At 41.6% G+C, this 18358-nt stretch overlaps 1 protein-coding gene across 4 annotated transcripts in view; it reads right to left on the bottom strand.

The window, feature by feature from the left end:
• Positions 1-18358, bottom strand: part of LOC126417220 (PH and SEC7 domain-containing protein-like) — an 826610-nt gene that overhangs the window by 220713 nt on the left and 587539 nt on the right. The gene's annotated exons all lie outside the window — the stretch shown is intronic.

Here is an 18358-nt window from a genome sequence, read left to right as displayed (position 1 = left end):
TGCGCAGCCAGCATCCGCTCCCTGAGGGACTTCAGCCAGTGGACTGTCTTCATTCTGACTGGGGGGAGGCAAGCAATCTCTGCCTTCTAGCCATCTAGAGGTAATCAACATCATCTTGATTGATCCTTGGGGATGAGTGAGTGGGGTATTGCTGCTCAACAATGGGCATCAGGTGTCAGCTTCTGTACCCAAGCACACAAAATGGCAACCATGAGAAAATGTGGAATATGTAGCTGACAAGACTCCGGAGGACCTGGGCAGGCTGCGCACTTGTTTCATTAGCAACATCACACACTGTGACACCTGCTGGCGGACTGCTCAGCATTGAAGTAGTTGCCGCCCGTGACCAGCGACAATGGACATCACCAGTGAATCAGGGCATTTGTGCATTCCAGTATCAGCTGCTTTTGCAAGCACGCAATGTGGCAGTGAGGATGGTCAGAGTACTGTATAAAACTGCTTGAATCAACTCCTATCAATACTACCACTGTTAATGTAAACCCTGGTGTAAATCTGCCCTGTCCATCACCATTTCTCTTATCCATCCTGAGAGGTAACAGCGCAGAGTGGGCTGCGTTGTTAGAATGCTTGGGTCGTAAATAAGGAAGAAATTATATGGATGAGTTTCAGCAACATCAGAACCACAGTTAAAAAGCAGTATTAGATTTAGGGAAATACACTATTTCCCAAGCCTCAATATAAAATTTGAAGGAATATGGATGGATGAGCACTTGAGATCGAAAAAGCATCAATAATTTTTAATAAAAAACTAGGTAAAAGTTGTTAGGGGTCTGGAACTTTTGCACCATTGAATCATTGTTGTGTGTGTATCATGCTCATATGAGCAGTTTGCCTGGATATGGTGTGATCTGGAGAGACCCAGGTATGGCAAAACAACTTTCAAAATTAAAAAAAGAGCTATTAGATTTCTGAAAGGTCACAACTCTTTAAAGACTTTGAAATACAGATACGTCCTGGCTTGTCCATTTATGAATGTGTGTACCTTCTGAAATCTCACCATGAATTTTCAATGTTGTACAGTTTGGTTCATAATGTGAGAACAAAAAACAGAAATGACTTCTCACAGCACCACCCGCAAAAGACCTTTGCCAAAAGGAGTACTTTATCAAATAAAAGTATTTTTAGTTCACTGCCTGTTACAATCAAGAAAATAAAATAATTATAGAAATCTGCAAACTGAAAGGCAGAAATGGAACAATCTTTAATAATACACAGCTTCTACAATACTGAAAAATATCTGAATGTGTAAAAGTAAAATTATTTACATACTTCCATGTAAAATTATTTTAGTCATATGTAAGCTTGCTAATGTTAATAAATTAACCATATGAAAAGAAGTCCTATTGCAAACTAGAATTGACCACGAAGCTATTCGTTTCACACACGCACCACTGCTCCGTATTCAAATCGCAAGATACTCGTGTTCATCTAGTGGCTGCAATGGCAAGTGAAATCGAGCAACATTACTATGCTATGTTCATAGTGATGAACTGTTACTACTGCACAACAGTAAATGCCTACAGCAAGACGTGGTTGCAAAAGTGGCAAGGCAGCAGCTACTGGTTAGTTTTGCAACTATCACAGAATGTGGCAGACATGATGGCAAGCAGAGCTTTTATGGGTCACCCTGTGCCACACACTGGTAAGCCGACATCGAAGGAGAGCAAGTGCCTGGAGCTTGCCTGCTATGTTATAGAAACTATCCAGTTCTTATTTGCCTCATAGGTTTACTACCCTGGTGCAGTTTAAAGTCGCCTCCTCACAAAATTATGGTAGCCAAAATGTGTTTGCAGGTTTTGGTTCTTCAGTATGTCAGAAATGACCATTCTACAGCTTCCATTTTTTCTGACATTTCTTTAATGGTTTAATTCATGATGGGATTTTTATGTGCTCTGAAATAAAGGATCCTGAATGTGTCACCTGATGTCTTACTAACAGATTCCCATGCGACTCATCCTTAGGTTTCAGTTTCATTCAACTGCTCATGTGCATGTCTTGGCATGTGAAAACTTATTAAAGGTTCTGTACCTTGCACCGCAGATGAATGTGCCAATTCCAGAAACCCTGTGAATTTATTTGCACTATAAACCTTGTTTTTTACCTACAAATACGTGAATGGTGAAACACTTTAGGTTTGTGATGCCAACCTCGAAATCTTGACTAGATAAATACCTTAGTTTTATATGGGTCACTCATGGTTCCGTAAAAGAATCATGCAAATTCTATTGTTGGTGCAATTTCTATCCTCTATAAAACTGAAACTAATTATAGCCTATACACGTTATGAAATTTGAATACTCATTTTTTACCATTTTTCAATGGAAAATTAAGATGCATTATCTTTCAACACAAACTGTTACTTGCTAATGTGACAATGAGTACTCAGAATTTTGTCTTGCATAACAAGAGAAAAATTTTGTGGAAAGTCAATCTGCATCACTTCAGTGTATTAAAGTCTATTTTGATTTCTTGTCTCAAATTCAGGAGATAGTGAGTTTTTCAACCGAGCATTGGAACTTAATTTAATAATTTGCTTCTAAATTTTTAACACACCATTACCATCTACATGTTTCGGCTGTCTATCAACATAAATTTGTTTCCATTTGACTTCTGTATCATCGTCAACCTCTTCATTTAACCTGGATTGGAACTTATGCCTCCAATTTTTACACTTTATACATGAATTCCTCATGCAAGATTTGTTTCTCACATCACAGACTGTGTGATCCTGCAGCTCCTTACTACTTGAAAAACGCTCTTTTCCAGTGTCATTTTCATTGATTTCACCAGACAAAGGGTACAAATTACATATTGGACCACCTTGTCTTTTTCAATATGGTGTGAGTGTAAACATTAGGTTTTGCTAACAGTCAATTTGTTACCACAATTAGACTTTCTGCTTTCACATTTGTTGGCTTCGTCAACTCACAACCAAGTTGTCCCTTCCAACCTAACCCATACCTCAGGCTGCACTACAGATCAGTCTGTCACCACAACCACGATTTCAGGGCATGGAGGGGGAGGTTCAATATGTAACTTCAGCCAGATACAGTTAGCATGATATGTGCAGAGACATACAGTTTGAAGTGTTACTTGAATCCGAAAAAATATTTTTCAGTCACAGTGCATAAAAATAGTCTTTCTTTATGCACTCCATTTTAGTGTCTGCCACAAACTGCTGATACGCTCCATTAATCGAGAGAACCATTCGACATTTCTGCGAAGCTGTACATTTCTTAGTCTCAGGATCTTGATAGCTTATGCTATTTGTGTAAAATTTTTAACCATTTGCATGATTTTATCAGAAACCTTAGGATTCAACTTACATTTTTTGCGTTTGCTTCAACATTCAAAATTCTTTGGCGCTGTAACAATCTCTTCGGTACAGCATATTTCTTTACTGGACTGTATGGAAGTATCTCTTGTATTCTTTTCACTGTATTTCCTAAAGCTTGTGGGATTTGTATGAACCTGAATAAGGTTCCACCGAGGACGATCCACTGACTTAAGTGGTTAGTCTTATTTCCCCTATACTCCTTCCCATTATTCTTTCTTATTGTTTTCCGTTTCTTTTAAATATAAACACTTTCAAAGTTATCCTCTTGCCTTTTTTCTGAAGTCTTGTAATCCTGTTTTCTCTTTTTCTCTATGTTCAGCTGATTTCAAATAAGTTGTTCTTAAATTTTGCAAGCTGTTCCTCTTTCTTCATTTTAGTATCCATTATCTGTTACAAAAAGTAGAATTAATACTAACATCTTAGTAAGACATTACTATATAAAACAAATTAAATTATTTCATAAAACTTTCACAAAATAATTCTACCACAAGACTCATCCAGCACAGCACCAACTTTTCTGAAAAAACAAAAATCTTTAGGTTAAAGTTAACCACCATAAAGTGTGAACATTTTTATTTATATGGAGTAAGATTCCTTGCTATTAAATATCACATTTAAATCAACATTTTTGTTCCCTATGGGGCATTCAAACACTATAGACTTACTTAATCTCAGAATTAAATGCCTCTAACACTGTGACCAACAAAAAATGCTTTGTAGCAGGTACTACACGGTTCCAATCAGCCCACGGGAAGTGTCATAGCGTTCAGTAAACCAAATGACGATAAAAATTTGGTATAGTATGCAATGTGAAGATAAAAATTCCCTACAATCACAAGTGAAACTGGTCTCTCCTTTGTAAGTCTAAAAAATAATTACAAGAAATTGTCTGCATTTTCCCCTCATCGAATAAGAAATGTAACAGAAAAAGCTGGAAGCAAAACCACAGCAAAATTCTTTCATTTCAGACTCCAACCATTGTGGAAAGGCTCTTGATGAATCAATGTACATACATACACCTTCTTGGATTTAGTAGGTATTCTAAAAGCTTCCAATTTTAAAAATACTGTGACATGCACTTTTTTTTCTAGAAACCTTGATTTTTGCTCGATTCCTGAGGGAAATGAAGATCTATGTTTAATGACTTGCTGACAAAGTAATATGAAATGGGCAATGAATGACTAAGCAGAAAATTGAACATGTATTTTCAACGAGTCAGTGTTCACATTACGTGATGCTGGGGCAACCATATATATATATATATATATATATATATATATATATATATATATATATATATATATGGCAACCGAACAGGGATCTGACGCTGCTCTTCCAGATAGTAAGTCCCGTGCCTCAACCGCTGCACCAACAATCTTTGTCTACTTCCGTATGAGTACCCACGAACTCGGAAAGGATACGAGAAACAGGAACACGTAATTAATTTCGTGTCTAATAAAAGTATGTCTGAAATGACCAAGAAAACTAGTCTGACTGCCAAAACAAACTTCCGTGTGAATGATAGAAAATCTTCCTTTTTACACGCTCAGAAATCGTAAACCGACTGTGCTTTGCTTTACGTGTAAGCTGATCTCTTTGACACTAATTTTATAATAAAGTCTGTCGCAATTCACCACTTTCGTACATCCAACAAAATTAAACTGAGATCCGGTGAAAAAGAAAGAAAAATAAGTTTGCGTAAGAGATTGGTTTTGGCACTTAGAATTCAAACAAGAAAAACTGTCCGACAGTTGTGAGATAGAAACCTTTATGTTCAATGTCAGATAGCAGAGACGGCTTTGACTGTCTAACAAAGGCGTACTGCAGAATGTTGCGCTAGCCAATCTTTTCTTTATGCCTACCTGTATTAGAGGCACATGGTGGTGTCGGGGCAGGAAGATGTTACAACATACAGACAGCGTAGCACAAGAGTAAACAAGAATGTAACTGCCAGGAATAACGAAATAAACATTTCGAAAAATTATTTTCACCGGGACTGAAAGAATGATATGTACAGACCTCCGTAACTTTCACTAACAACCCAGGTACATCACTAGCCAAATTGTCACAATAATAATAATAATAACGATAATAATAAACACTACAGTGTTTTTAAAACTGCCCGATGATAGCAAGGGTACTACGAAAGTATAACTATTTAGCTTTCTAGCCTAAGAATACTTTAAAATCGTTGAGCCTGCTCTTTAATATAGCTCTATTCCTTCTCATGTTGCATTCGATTTTCATATTTTAAATTTCATTTGCCCTCATTAGACAGCATACTAGAATTCCTTTAGCCTACTGGGCGTCATAGAGTAGAAGTATTTAACTGTTTCTACTCTCTGCTGGACGTCTACGAAATACAAGTTGCGATTGTCTACCAACTTAAAGTAGGCTGTGTCGGTGATGGGGTTATAAACTCGCAAAAAATGCGTGGAATAGTACTGTTTCATCTAGAAACTTCACAGAACTTACATACCTTGTAACCAACGCGCACTAATACCTCATTTTTAACATTTATTAGTTGGCCGTAAAGTTTACTGTGATTTTTGTAAGTCAAATCTAAAGCAAGTCTAAAAAAAGGTAAGCAAGTCTAAAAAAAGGTAAAGCAAGTCTAAAAGAAGGTAAAGCAAGTCTAAAAGAAGGTAAAGCAAGTCTAAAAGAAGGTAAAGCAAGTTATTCATGAGTCATGACTATCTCACTGCAATTTATAGTTCAGGAAATGAAGCAGTGTAAATATTTTAAAACCGGGCATAGACAAATGTGAACGGCTGCCAATATAAAACGAGAGTTTTATGTGCAGCATTCCACGACCGACCTGTCCCATCGTCATAGCAGCTGTTCCGCCATCTTAGATTTCCCCGACAATCCTCTGTAGAGTTTACCAACTACAGTATACTCATGTATTTTCTGTACGTAAATATTCTGAGCTTTTGTTTTCATTATATTACCACGGAAGTTCCTGCATCATTGTGATATGATCCCAGTATGAATAAAAATAAATCCCTTAGAAACGTAATCCAAACATCAAAGGGATCATGCATCGGCGTCTTTTTCCAGTATCTCTTGTAATGAACAGTTCTGTCCATTACCTGGCGGAGCTTTCGCGTCAGATTTGGAAACTTTTTTCTAGCTACTTAAATTTTGGCCACACCATGCATGCCTAACTGAGCGGTACTGCGTACTCCAATGTTACGTAAAATCTTTACCAGGAAAATAATTTTAGTTGTTAATTACGGATTGCTCATGAAAATAAGTGTAACCTGAAATGAATGGCTACACAGCCGAAGCGTCATAGTAGGTAAAATGGACATGAATAATAGCCAATGCAAGAAAATTATTTCCCCCAAGAAAAATAATTTTAATTTGCTTTGATTTTGTATTTCAGCTGTTAGTCTGATATTTCAGTCTATATCATTGCGCTGACAAACGTTTCTACTGCGTTATGACTCGTTGAGCGGCACTTAAACGATCAACAATACTGTGCAAGAGCCCATCTTCCACAAAGAAGCCAAAAGGTTTTGACTTACCAAGGAAGCTTTGGTGCCGCCTCAACAGGGTAAGGACTGGACATGGTTGTTGTAGGTACTCCAGATACAAATGGGGCTGGATCAGTTCACCAATGTGTGAATGTAATCAAGAAGAGCAGACAATTGAACATTTACTCAAACGCGGTCGACTTCATTCATACCCTGGAATTCCCAATGACTTGTTCACTCTCACACCCAGCTTAATTAACTGGTTGAAAAACACAGACTTTAAGGTTTTATCTTGTCTAATATCAAATGTATATTTTATAAAATCATTTGCCTTATATCAACTGTATATTGTATAAAATCACCATACGATTAAATAAAAACGCCCTCCCCAGACTGCTCACTGATGTCAATTACATAGTCGATAACACTGGGATTCCGAATGTTGGACGATAAAAGATGTTGCTGCTGTGGTAATTGTTCTACTTCGTTGAAAACATAAGAAGATGGATGAAAAATTGACCTCAGGAGCTTGAAGTATGATTCACGAAAGTTTCTTGACAGAACACAGGTTGAATGGAAAAAATGTTCAGATAACGCTACGATAACGTGACTAGTAGCAGTTCTTTCGAAGACTTGAAATTTTCTAGTGCAGTCTCACCTTGCAGTATTTGTACCAGTTATGGAAACGTGGCATGCCATAACACGCGCACTAAAAACTTTTTTGAAATATATTGCTCTGCCCAGAACTACTGTGCCGTCTGGGGGGTAGCATTAACAATACCCTAGCCCAACGGTCGGCAACTGGCGGACCGCGTTAGGTCAAAAACTGGACTGCCAACAATAGTTTGGAAGTATAGTCAACAACATCATTTAAAAAATCATTTTTCTGTAGCTAACAATACGTTTTAGTGTTACCCTAACCACTTTCAATACTGTTTTACAAGTAGTTACGTGACTCATTTGGTTCGAGTTCTTAAGGTTAGTAAGTAAATTAAATACTCATTCGCTACGCCTACGTAGCGCAGGAGGGTGCGCTGAAGAGGGGAGAGCAAGCTGGCACGCCGGCACATGCGTGCTGTGTTGATCCACACAAAAGCTCTGCACACCCGAAGGCAACGCAAGAGTTTTATTTAATGAGATAGTGAATTTTATAAATCGATCTCTGACTCTGGCAACATATGAAGTCTCTTTTAATCGGAGTAGGCATATTCATTTTAACACAATTTTTGTGTTCATATCCAACGAAAGCTTAACGCCGCTTTATGAAACTTTGATGTGAAATGACACTGTCATCCTTCGAGCGGGTGTTCACGGAGGCGGCGGCGGCGGGTGTGTGACATGGAAGTGGCTCCTTTTCAGTGGATCGGCACGCGCTTTGTGCAGGGCGGCGGTATCTTTAGAATTTTTACGCTGCGTGGTAGAGCTGTTTCAGTTTGCCTCATATGCAACAAAACTGTCGCTTGCGTTAAAGGTGTTAATTTAAAGCGACACTAGTGAACATCTCATCAAAAATGCCATAAAAATTCCCATGTGAGTAGTGTAGCTTTCCAAAACACAATCTGTAGACATATCTAGCTTCTTGCAAAAATAAATAAATAAATATAATAAAGACGGCCTTACAAAACCGCTCAATGAGCATAAAAGCAAAAATCTGCCGAAAAAGCGTTGCGCGCGTCTTGGGCATTCAATAAACAGCAGAAGCCATTTTCAAACACCGAGATAGAAAAAAAAAGTTGGAAGTGGCTGCGGCACTTTTTGAAGAAAAACAGAACGTTGTTGCCGCAATTCATGGAATTCGTTGTCAACAACAATCAATACAAGATGAACCGGCATTTTGGCTGCTGACAGTAATATTACTTTACTCGAACTTCGGCAAAAGACGCCTTGCCATGCCATAGCACTTTAATATTTGACACTTTAATGAAGAACAAATGCCCAGTTTCGTGCGACTTTTTTTATATTGAAAGTAAATCACGTAGGAAAGAATTACTAGCAATATTGCCTTTTAAAGACAAGACTTGCAGAAAAAATTTATTTAGGAGTTTTGATGACTATATCAAAAAAAGTCATGTTATGATAAAATGATGTCTCTTTCAAGCGATGGTGCCACGGCGATGATCGGCAAAGAAAAGGGACTAGTGAAGAAAATCGAGGATAAGAATGCTGGGCCCCTATCTTATCAGCGCGTAATTCACCAGGTAGCTCTGTGGAAAACTTAGTACCACTCTGATATAAGTAATGGACAGCTTGAGCAAGTTGATTGATTTTATGGGGTCTCGTCCTGCTCTTCAGCACAGACAGTACAAAGAGTTTCTATCTGAGTGCGATTCGTCGCATTCTGACTCAATGCAGCATAATAATGCTCGTTGGCAACGTAAAGGTCAAGTGATTAATAAAAGGTTTTGGCAAACAAGAGAAGAACTAACCTCTTTCGTAGACAAGGAGCTGGGAGTTCCTAGCGATCGAGCGCAATATTCTATCTGTGGCTTTCCTGTAAGACGTTCTGAAACGTTCAAATGCGCTCAAGTACTGAGCTACACGGAAATGGTAAATTAATATGCGATCTGATACAACGCATGTGTTCTTTCCATCACAAACTGAAGATCTTTGAAAAAGAAATGTAATTCAAGATAAATTCACTTTCCAACAATTCTTGAATATAAAAATAATTCTGAAAAAGGCACTGCTGTATTTTCAAATTTTACGTCTGATCTTAGGAAGGAATTTGCAGCAACATTCCAAGATTACGCTGAGATACAGAAGTCGCGATTCTTAAAATCGTCTTCTGAAATTTCTCCAGCGGCAGAATGAACTGATGTGGCTGCGAAGTTGACCGCCATTCAAAGCCTTTCCTCCAAATGGAGATAACATTTCCTTGCAAATGCATAGAACTACGTCCACTGTAGAATTTTTGAGGAAAAATATTCCAGAAATATAAGAAAATTGCAACAAAATTGCCTTTTACTGCTATTATGTTTGGCTCCACATATATGTTTGTGAAACTCTGTGTTCTCCAGTGTCTATCGTATGCGGTCTATCTACTGCTGAATCGCCCATACTGCTGCTTTGATCGTCGTCACTGCAGTAGTAGCTTTTGTACAAAGACTTTCGCTTGTATGGTCACACAAAAAAGTCACCATCAAGAAATAAGAAAGGTACTTCCTAATGCAATTTATGACGGAGATACAACCATTTATTTAATTTTTTTTTTTTAAAGAGCCAATAGCTCTCAAGATTAACGATCGCCCACCTTGAGCACGCTCTTCGCATAACCCGTTCCCTGCGTGAACCTAGCTTTTAAAACTGCGTAAGACCGCAAATGTTTTTTTTCCCCATTGATTTTTGAGTACAGTTATGCCTACCTGTTGCTGTTCACATTATTCTCTGAGTGAAAATTAAAATAATATTAGCAAGGAATGTGAGTTTTTTTGACCTCAATATAAATTTTCAAAAGTATCCGGACGCCACCCAATATTACTTGGTGACCCCTGACCTAGCCAGTCTGTCGCGAGCTGGATATCTCTGCGTTCGTTGTTGTGTTGAAAATGAGTTCAAATCAAGACGAGAGAGTGTTCTGATTAAGAGTTTCTCGAAAATTATAAATCACTGCCAGCATTGTGGAAAGTTAGGGCAGATAAATAGGAAAACAGAAGTGATAAGAATGTTTCGTATCATTTCTCGCTCAGAGAACATGTGGAACTGCATGTTCCAGCCATGAAGGAAGGTGTTTGAAACACATTAATTAATGGAAAGATATGATATGAAAATATTTGTGCGTGCGCGGTCGCCCTATTTCTTTTAAGAGAGGGGCAATAAAACTTGGTCCATATTTTCAATACGCGAGTGCTCGTGATGGATTCTGCTTCTGGAAAATTCAGCATTGTACAGATTCACTGAAAAACTTTTTTGTAATTTGTAGAAGTCAGTGAACTGAATAGTTGCCTTACTACAATTAAGTGCGTATTTTGTCCTTAAATCATTTAGCGAGGCAGAGAACGTAAAGCATGGTCCAAATGGCTCTAAGCACTATGTGACTTAACATCTGAGGACATCAGCCCCCTAGAACTAAGAACTACTTAAACCTAACTAACCTAAGGACATCACACACATCCATGCCGGAGGCAGGATTCGAACCTGCGACCGTAGCAGCGGCGCGGTTCCGGACTGAAGCGCCGAGAACCGCTCGGCCACAGCGGCCGGCTCGTAAAGAATGGAAATTATGGTACAGATCACAGTCGGACACAATAACCTCAATGTCCATTCTCTATTTTGCACAAAGTTTATTATCACCCATTGTGTGGTGCCGTCTTTGTCTGATACATATAATACACTACTGGCCACTAAAATTGCTACACCACGAAGATGACGTGCTACAGACGCGAAATTTAACTGATATGAAGAAGATGCTGTAATATGCAAATGATTAGCTTTTCAGATCATTCACATAAGGTTGGCGCCGGTGGTGACACCTACAACGTGTAGCTGACATGAGGAAAGTTTCCAACCGATTTCTCATCCACAAACAGCAGTTGACCGGCGTTGCCTGGTGAAACGTTGTTGTGATGCCCCGTGTAAGGAGGAGAAATTCGTACCATCATGTTTCCGACTTTGATAAAGGTCGAACTGTAGCCTATCGCGATTGCGGTTTCTCGTATCGCGACATTGCTGCTCGCGTTGGTCGAGATCCAATGACTGTTAGCAGAATATGGAATCGGTGGGTTCAGGAGGGTAATACGGAACGCCGTGCTGGATTACTTCGGCCTCGTATCACTAGCAGTCGATATGACAGGCATCTTATCCGCATGGCTGTAACGGATCGTGCAGCCACGTCTCCATCCCTGCGTCAACAAATGGGGACGTTTGCAAGACAACGGTTCGACGACGTTTGCAGCAGCATGGACTATCAGCTCGGAGACCATGGCTGCGGTTACCCTTGACGCTGCATCACAGACAGGAGCGCCTGCGATGGTGTACTCAACGACGAACCTGGGTGCATGAATGGCAAAACTTCATTTTTTCAGCATCATGATTGTCGCATCCGTGTTTGGCGACATCGCGGTGAACGCACATTGGAAGCGTGTATTCGTCATCGCCATACTGGCGTATCACCCGGCGGGATGGTATGGGGTGCCATTGGTTTCACGTCTCGGTCACCTCTTGTTCGCACTGACGGGACTTTGAACAGTGGACGTTACATTTCAGATGTGTTACGACCCGTGGCTCTACCCTTCATTCGATCCCTGCGAAACCCTACATTTCAGCAGGATAATGCACGACCGCATGTTGCAGGTCCTGTACGGGCCTTTCTGGATACAGAAAATGTTCGACTGCTGCTCTGGCCAGCATATTTTCCAGATCTCCCAACAATTGAAAACGTCTGGTCGAGCAACTGGCTCGTCACAATACGCCAGTCACTACTCTTGATGAGCTGTGGTATCGTATTGAAGCTGTATGGGCAGCTGTACCTGTACACGCCATCCAAGCTCTGTTTGACTCAATGCCCAGGTGTATCAAGGCCGTTATTACGGCCAGAGGTGGTTGTTCTGGGTACTGATTTCTCAGGATCTATGCACCCAAATTGCGTGAAAATGTAATCACATGTCAGTTCTAGTATAGCATATTTGTCCAATGAATACCCGTTTATCATCTGCATTTCTTCTTGGTGTAGCAATTGTAATGGCCAGTAGTGTATTTACACAATTCGTCTCTGAAGTGGTGCGAGAATTATAAACCCATACGTTTTTTTTCCCCTCGATAACATCTGTGAAGTAACTGTAGCAGAGTACAAAGGCCGGGAACGTACAAGTGTGGAATAGCAACACCTTGCTCGCACTTTACTGCCCATCAGGTTCCCCAGCTGGTGACCTCCCTGTAGCCCACTTCACCCTTTACATCGGCGGACTCTACTGTGTGTGTGTGAGCACATCGCGACTGGACCAAGAAATAAGAAATGAAGTGTCTACAAATACGTACCATCGGATGAACTCGTGTCCTGTTAGAACGCATGAATGGCCGTGTGATGAAGATAGCGCACAAGAAAACATGTCATTAAAGACTACTTTGTAATGATCCAACCTGATTCCTAGTTTTGCACGGTGGCCCAAGACACAGTGATTTACGTGGTGGCTTCAGAATTCGTTGGATGTATACTCTAGAATGCAAAAAAAAAAAAAAAAAAAATTAACATATAACGTGTGCTAAGCTGTTCGCGCAGCGACGGCAATCAAATCACACTAGTTTTGCATCCTTCCGAGGGTTGCTGCAATGCTCTGTATTTCGTGTTGCACGTTTTGCTGATCCAATGTTACAGGCTTCACGGCTGTTTCCAACGAATTTTCACACAAAGCAAAGGTAATCGGGGTAAGAAGCCGAGTACATGACAATTACATAATTACTGTGCAACGAGACTACGGCAACTTTAGACAAAATGCTCAGAAAATATCCTTCAACAACCTCCGAAATTTTGTTCATGGAGTTTGACTTCACGCTGTATTTGTATCCAGTTTTAGCACTACTGTTCAACAAACTATAGCCCCAGGTGGATGGATGGAATGGACTGAATTAGACTGGATCGATTTTTTTTAAGAGATTAAAGTACCAGATCCTCGGTCCCGCCGTCCTGGAAGCGTCAAACTAAAATGAGATGGACAGACAAATGGGAAAGGAAGAGCGGAAGGGAGAAAAACCGTCTGTAAAGAAAAAAAATGGAGCATCGTAAGGTGGATGGCGTACGCAAGCCGAAGAATCATTGGGGCAAGTCAAGTGGCGAGAGGCTCAGCTACGTCCTACCAGCAGGCCCCCCGATCATTATAAACGACTGGTGAGACAGGCAACTACCGTGCCGATGCAGATATGCCGGCTTCCGTCAGATCGTGCCCTGTACTTGGATGGATGACCGTCAGCGTACGCTGCGCTCCTGGCAATTTTCCCTTTGCCTTTGCGGCAGGAGGAGCGGTGGCGCCCATGGCCCAGGTTAAATTCCAGACCCCTAAGCGGTGTCTCAAGAAGTGGGCGCATGTGTTTACGGTGATCCGTGCGTCGAATGGGAACGCTGTGCTGGTTGGCACATCTTTGCCAATATATATGTTTGTGGCCGTCGATGGCCTGCATGTCGCGCATCGCTGGAACTACGACGGCGGCGGCAGCCGGATCAGACGTTACATGGGGAACCGCGGAGCGATAAAAAGCAAGTATGTAACAAGTGGGGCTGCGGCAGGCAGTGCTCTGTGACTGACGCTGAAATTTGTAGTGATTACTGTCGAGACAAGTCACTGCGTTCAGAGAGGAAAGAGGCCCGTATAGCATGGTCATGATGGTATGTTTCTCTTCATGGAACGTGGTAGATGGGAGCAGCTTCTTGTCGTATAGCTTGGATAATCCGAGACAAGGGATTGTTATGTGATCGGCCTTCTGAGTAATTCTTCATGGGAGGGAATTTGCTACTGTGAACTGACGTCATTCGTTGCTTATTGTCACTGTCTTTTGCAGCAAACTCATGGGCGGTATTAGTTGGTCTTTGCCTCGTAGCCCCCTAGGCAGTACGGAACTCACATCGCGGAACAGACGTTATTATTGGTGGTTGTTTGCCCATCGGGTTTGTGTGTACGCTGTGGTGCGAGTACACAGTTCACAGTACAGTGATGTGGGGAGTGCACTTTTCCGTATCAAATCATTGTCACGGAACTGTGAAATGCTAACTGTATCACCGGACCTCACCTGGATTTTCCTACACCTTGATGTACAGCAGTAAGTGTATCGTATGGTGTCTCTGCTTGATATGAAACTTACGGATGGTAACTATCTGCTATCTGTGTGGACCGTAAACAAAAAGACCCGAACAAATAACTACGGTTACACGAGTGGAAATAAACCATGCTTGTGACAGAAGATGCAACTGCATGAGCCATTTTGCCGATGTTTGCAAGTTACACTACTAGCCATTAAAATTGCTACACCAAGAAGAAATGCAGATGATAAACGCCCATTCATTGGACAAATATATTATACTAGAACTGACATGTAATTACATTTTCACGCAAGTTACACTACTAGCCATTAAAATTGCTACACCAAGAAGAAATGCAGATGATAAACGCCCATTCATTGGACAAATATATTATACTAGAACTGACATGTAATTACATTTTCACGCAATTTGGGTGCATAGATCCTGAGAAATCAGTACCCAGAACGGCCTTGATACGCCTGGGCACTGAGTCAAACAGAGCTTGGATGGCGTGTACAGGTACAGCTGCCCATGCAGCTTCAACACGATACCACAGTTCATCAAGAGTAGTGACTGGAGTCTTGTGACAAGCCAGTTGCTCGGCCACCATTGACCAGACGTTTTCAATTGGTGAGAGATCTGGAGAATGTGCTGGCCAGGGCAGCAGTCGAACATTTTCTGTATCCAGAAAGGCCCGTACAGGACCTGCAACATGCCGTCGTGCATTATCCTGCAGAAATGTGGGGTTTCGTAATAATCGAATGAAGGGTCGTAACACATCTGAAATGTAACGTCCACTGTTCAAAGTGCCGTCAATGCGAACAAGAGGTGACCGAGACGTATAACCAATGGAACCCCATACCATCACGCCGGGTGATACGCCAGTATGGCGATGACGAATACATGCTTCCAATGTGCGTTCACCGCGATGTCGCCGAACACGGATGCGACCATCATGATGCTGTAAACAGAACCTTGATTCATCCGAAAAATGACGTTTTGCCATTCGTGCACCCAGGTTCGACGTTGAGTACACCGTAGCAGGCGCTCTTGTCTATGATGCAACGTCAAGGGTAACCGCAGCCATTTTCTCCGAGCTGATAGTCCGTGCTGCTGCAAACGTCATCGAACTGTTCGTGCAGATGGTTGTTGTCTTCCAAACGTCCCCATCTGTCGACCCAGGGATCGAGACGTGGCTGCACGGTCCGTTACAGCCATGCGGATAAGATGCCTGTCATCTCGACTGCTAGTGATACGAGGCTGTTGAGAACCAGCACGGCGTTCCGTATTATCCTCCTGAACCCACCGATTCCATATTCTGCTAACAGTCATTGGATCCCGACCAACGCGAGCAGCAATGTTGCGAAGCGATAAACCGCAATCGCGATAGGCTTCAATCCGACCTTCGGAAACGTGATGGTACGCATTTCTCCTCCTTACACGAGGCATCACAACAACGTTTCACCAGGCAACGCCGGTCAACTGCTGTTTGTGTATGAGAAATCGGTTGGAAACTTTCCTCATGTCAGCACGTTGTAGGTGTCGCCACCGGCGCCAACCTTGTGTGAATGCTCTGAAAAGCTAATCATTTGCGTATCACAGCATATTCTTCCTATCGGTTAAATTTCGCTTCTGTAGCACGTCATCTTCGTGGTGTAGTAATTTTAATGGCCAGTAGAGTATGTAAATGTTTGTTTCGCATCTTGATGTTCCTTATGTCCTATATTAATTTGCTTCTAAATTTATTCGTGAATGAATTAGATAATAATTTTGAGTTTTAGTAATGCTACTGTTAGTTTCAAATTTTAGTAATGCTATTACTGGTATTAAGTGAAAATTTTCAAATAAGAGTGTAAGGGGCACTCTGTACAAAGTTATAATATATTGGTGTAGAACGACTGGGAGTAATTGAAAGGTTCGCACTTAAATTTGTGTTTGAATAATTGAGTTGCACTCGTTTTGGACCCATGTATGTGCTGTTAATATTACGGCGTTGTTATCAATGTGAAACGTGGAATAACTTACATGTTTGAAAATTAGTGATAGGGAAGCACTGTGGTGTTGCTTTCGACAATGAACATGGCCTTTCTGCAACAGTTTATTATTCAAAGTGTTCCTGCTCTGGAAGTTAACGGTATTGTCAGTTTTACGAAGATTTTGTTTTGATGAGATTGGTAACATACCAGATAAATGTAACATTCTTGTCTTAATAAATGTCACTCTGTACTCATTTTCCGAGTTTGAGTAGTTAAAAGTTCCACGGCGCAACGTTAAACTCGGCGGTCCCCTTGGCGCTCTTCGAGAGGAGTAGGCTATGTGCCGGCACCGGGTTTACACTCCTCCTCTTATTATTACGAAAATGACACACATACACACACACACACACACACACACACACACACACACACACACACACACATACCGGGTGATCAAAAAGTCAGTATAAATTTGAAAACTTAATAAACCATGGAATAATGTAGATAGAGAGGTAAAAATTGACACACGTGCTTGGAATGACATGGGGTTTTATTAGAACCAAACAAAAAACAAAGTGCACAAAATGTCCGACAGATGGCGCTGGACAGTAATGAGAGAGAGAATCAGATGCGCCAGCAGTCGCAGCATGTTGCCGTTACCTGAAAAGGCGCTTTTAGTGAAGCTGTATTATCAGAATGGGGAATGTGCTAGTTCAGCGTTACGATCCTATCGCCATAGGAAGGGGATTCGAACGGGTAAAGGTCCGTTGACACATGCAGCTGTGGCGAGAATGATTTCGAAGTCCGAAGCCACGGGTTGTTTAGACGGTAGACCCCGTAGTGGCCGACCGAGCACAAGGCGTAATGCTGCTGAGACAGTTCAGGAAGAAATGGAGACTGTAGCGGATTCGTCTACGCACGGGGGAGTCAGCGCTCGAGCAGTCGCACCGGCATTCCATACACTACTGGTTGGTTGGCACTGAGGCGTATCCTCCGATACTATCCGTCCAAAATCCATCGGCATCATGAACTGTTACCTAGCGGTTTAGTGAAGTGGAGGGCATTTGCGGCGTAGGCGTTTCAAAAGATGGCGGAAGATGACGATTGGTTGAGTAACGTGTTGTGGACCGACGAAGCTCGTTTCACGCTCCGAGGGTCTGCCAACGCCCACAACTGCAGAATTTGGGCTACCGAAAATCGTACAACTGTCGTGGAAACTCCATTGCACGACGAGAAAGTCACGGTATGGGTTGGATTTACCACATCTACCGTTGTCGGGCCTTTTTTCTTCGAGGAAATGCGCGATTCTGGTTTTGTAACTGCTACCGTGATGGGCGAGAGGTACGCCGATATGTTACAGAATCGCATCATTCCCAGTCTGGCTGATAAACACCTGCTGGAACGTACGATGTTTATGCAGGATGGCTCTCCATCCCATATTGCTAGATGCGTGAAAGATGTCTTGCGCGCGTCGTTTGGTGATTATCGTGTGCTCCGCCGCCACTTTCGCCATGCTTGGCCTCCCAGGTCCCCAGACCTCAGTCCGTGCGATTATTGGCTTTGGGGTTACGTGAAGTCGCAAGTGTATCGTGATCGACTGACATCTCTAGGGATGCTGAAAGACAACATAGGACGCCAATGCCTCACTATAACTCCGGACATGCTTTGCAGTGCTGTTCACAACATTATTCCTCGACTACAGCTATTGTTGAGGAATGATGGTGGACATATTGAGCATTTCCTCTAAATAACATCATCTTTGCTTTGTCTTACTTTGTTATGCTAATTATTGCTATTCTGATCAGATGAAGCGCCGTCT

The sequence above is a fragment of the Schistocerca serialis genome, chromosome 1 (assembly GCF_023864345.2).
Source record: "Schistocerca serialis cubense isolate TAMUIC-IGC-003099 chromosome 1, iqSchSeri2.2, whole genome shotgun sequence".
Classification (NCBI taxonomy): Eukaryota; Metazoa; Arthropoda; class Insecta; order Orthoptera; family Acrididae; genus Schistocerca; species Schistocerca serialis.
The sequence above is the reverse complement of the archived record's forward strand: the minus strand, read 5'-3'. Positions and strand labels throughout refer to the sequence as shown.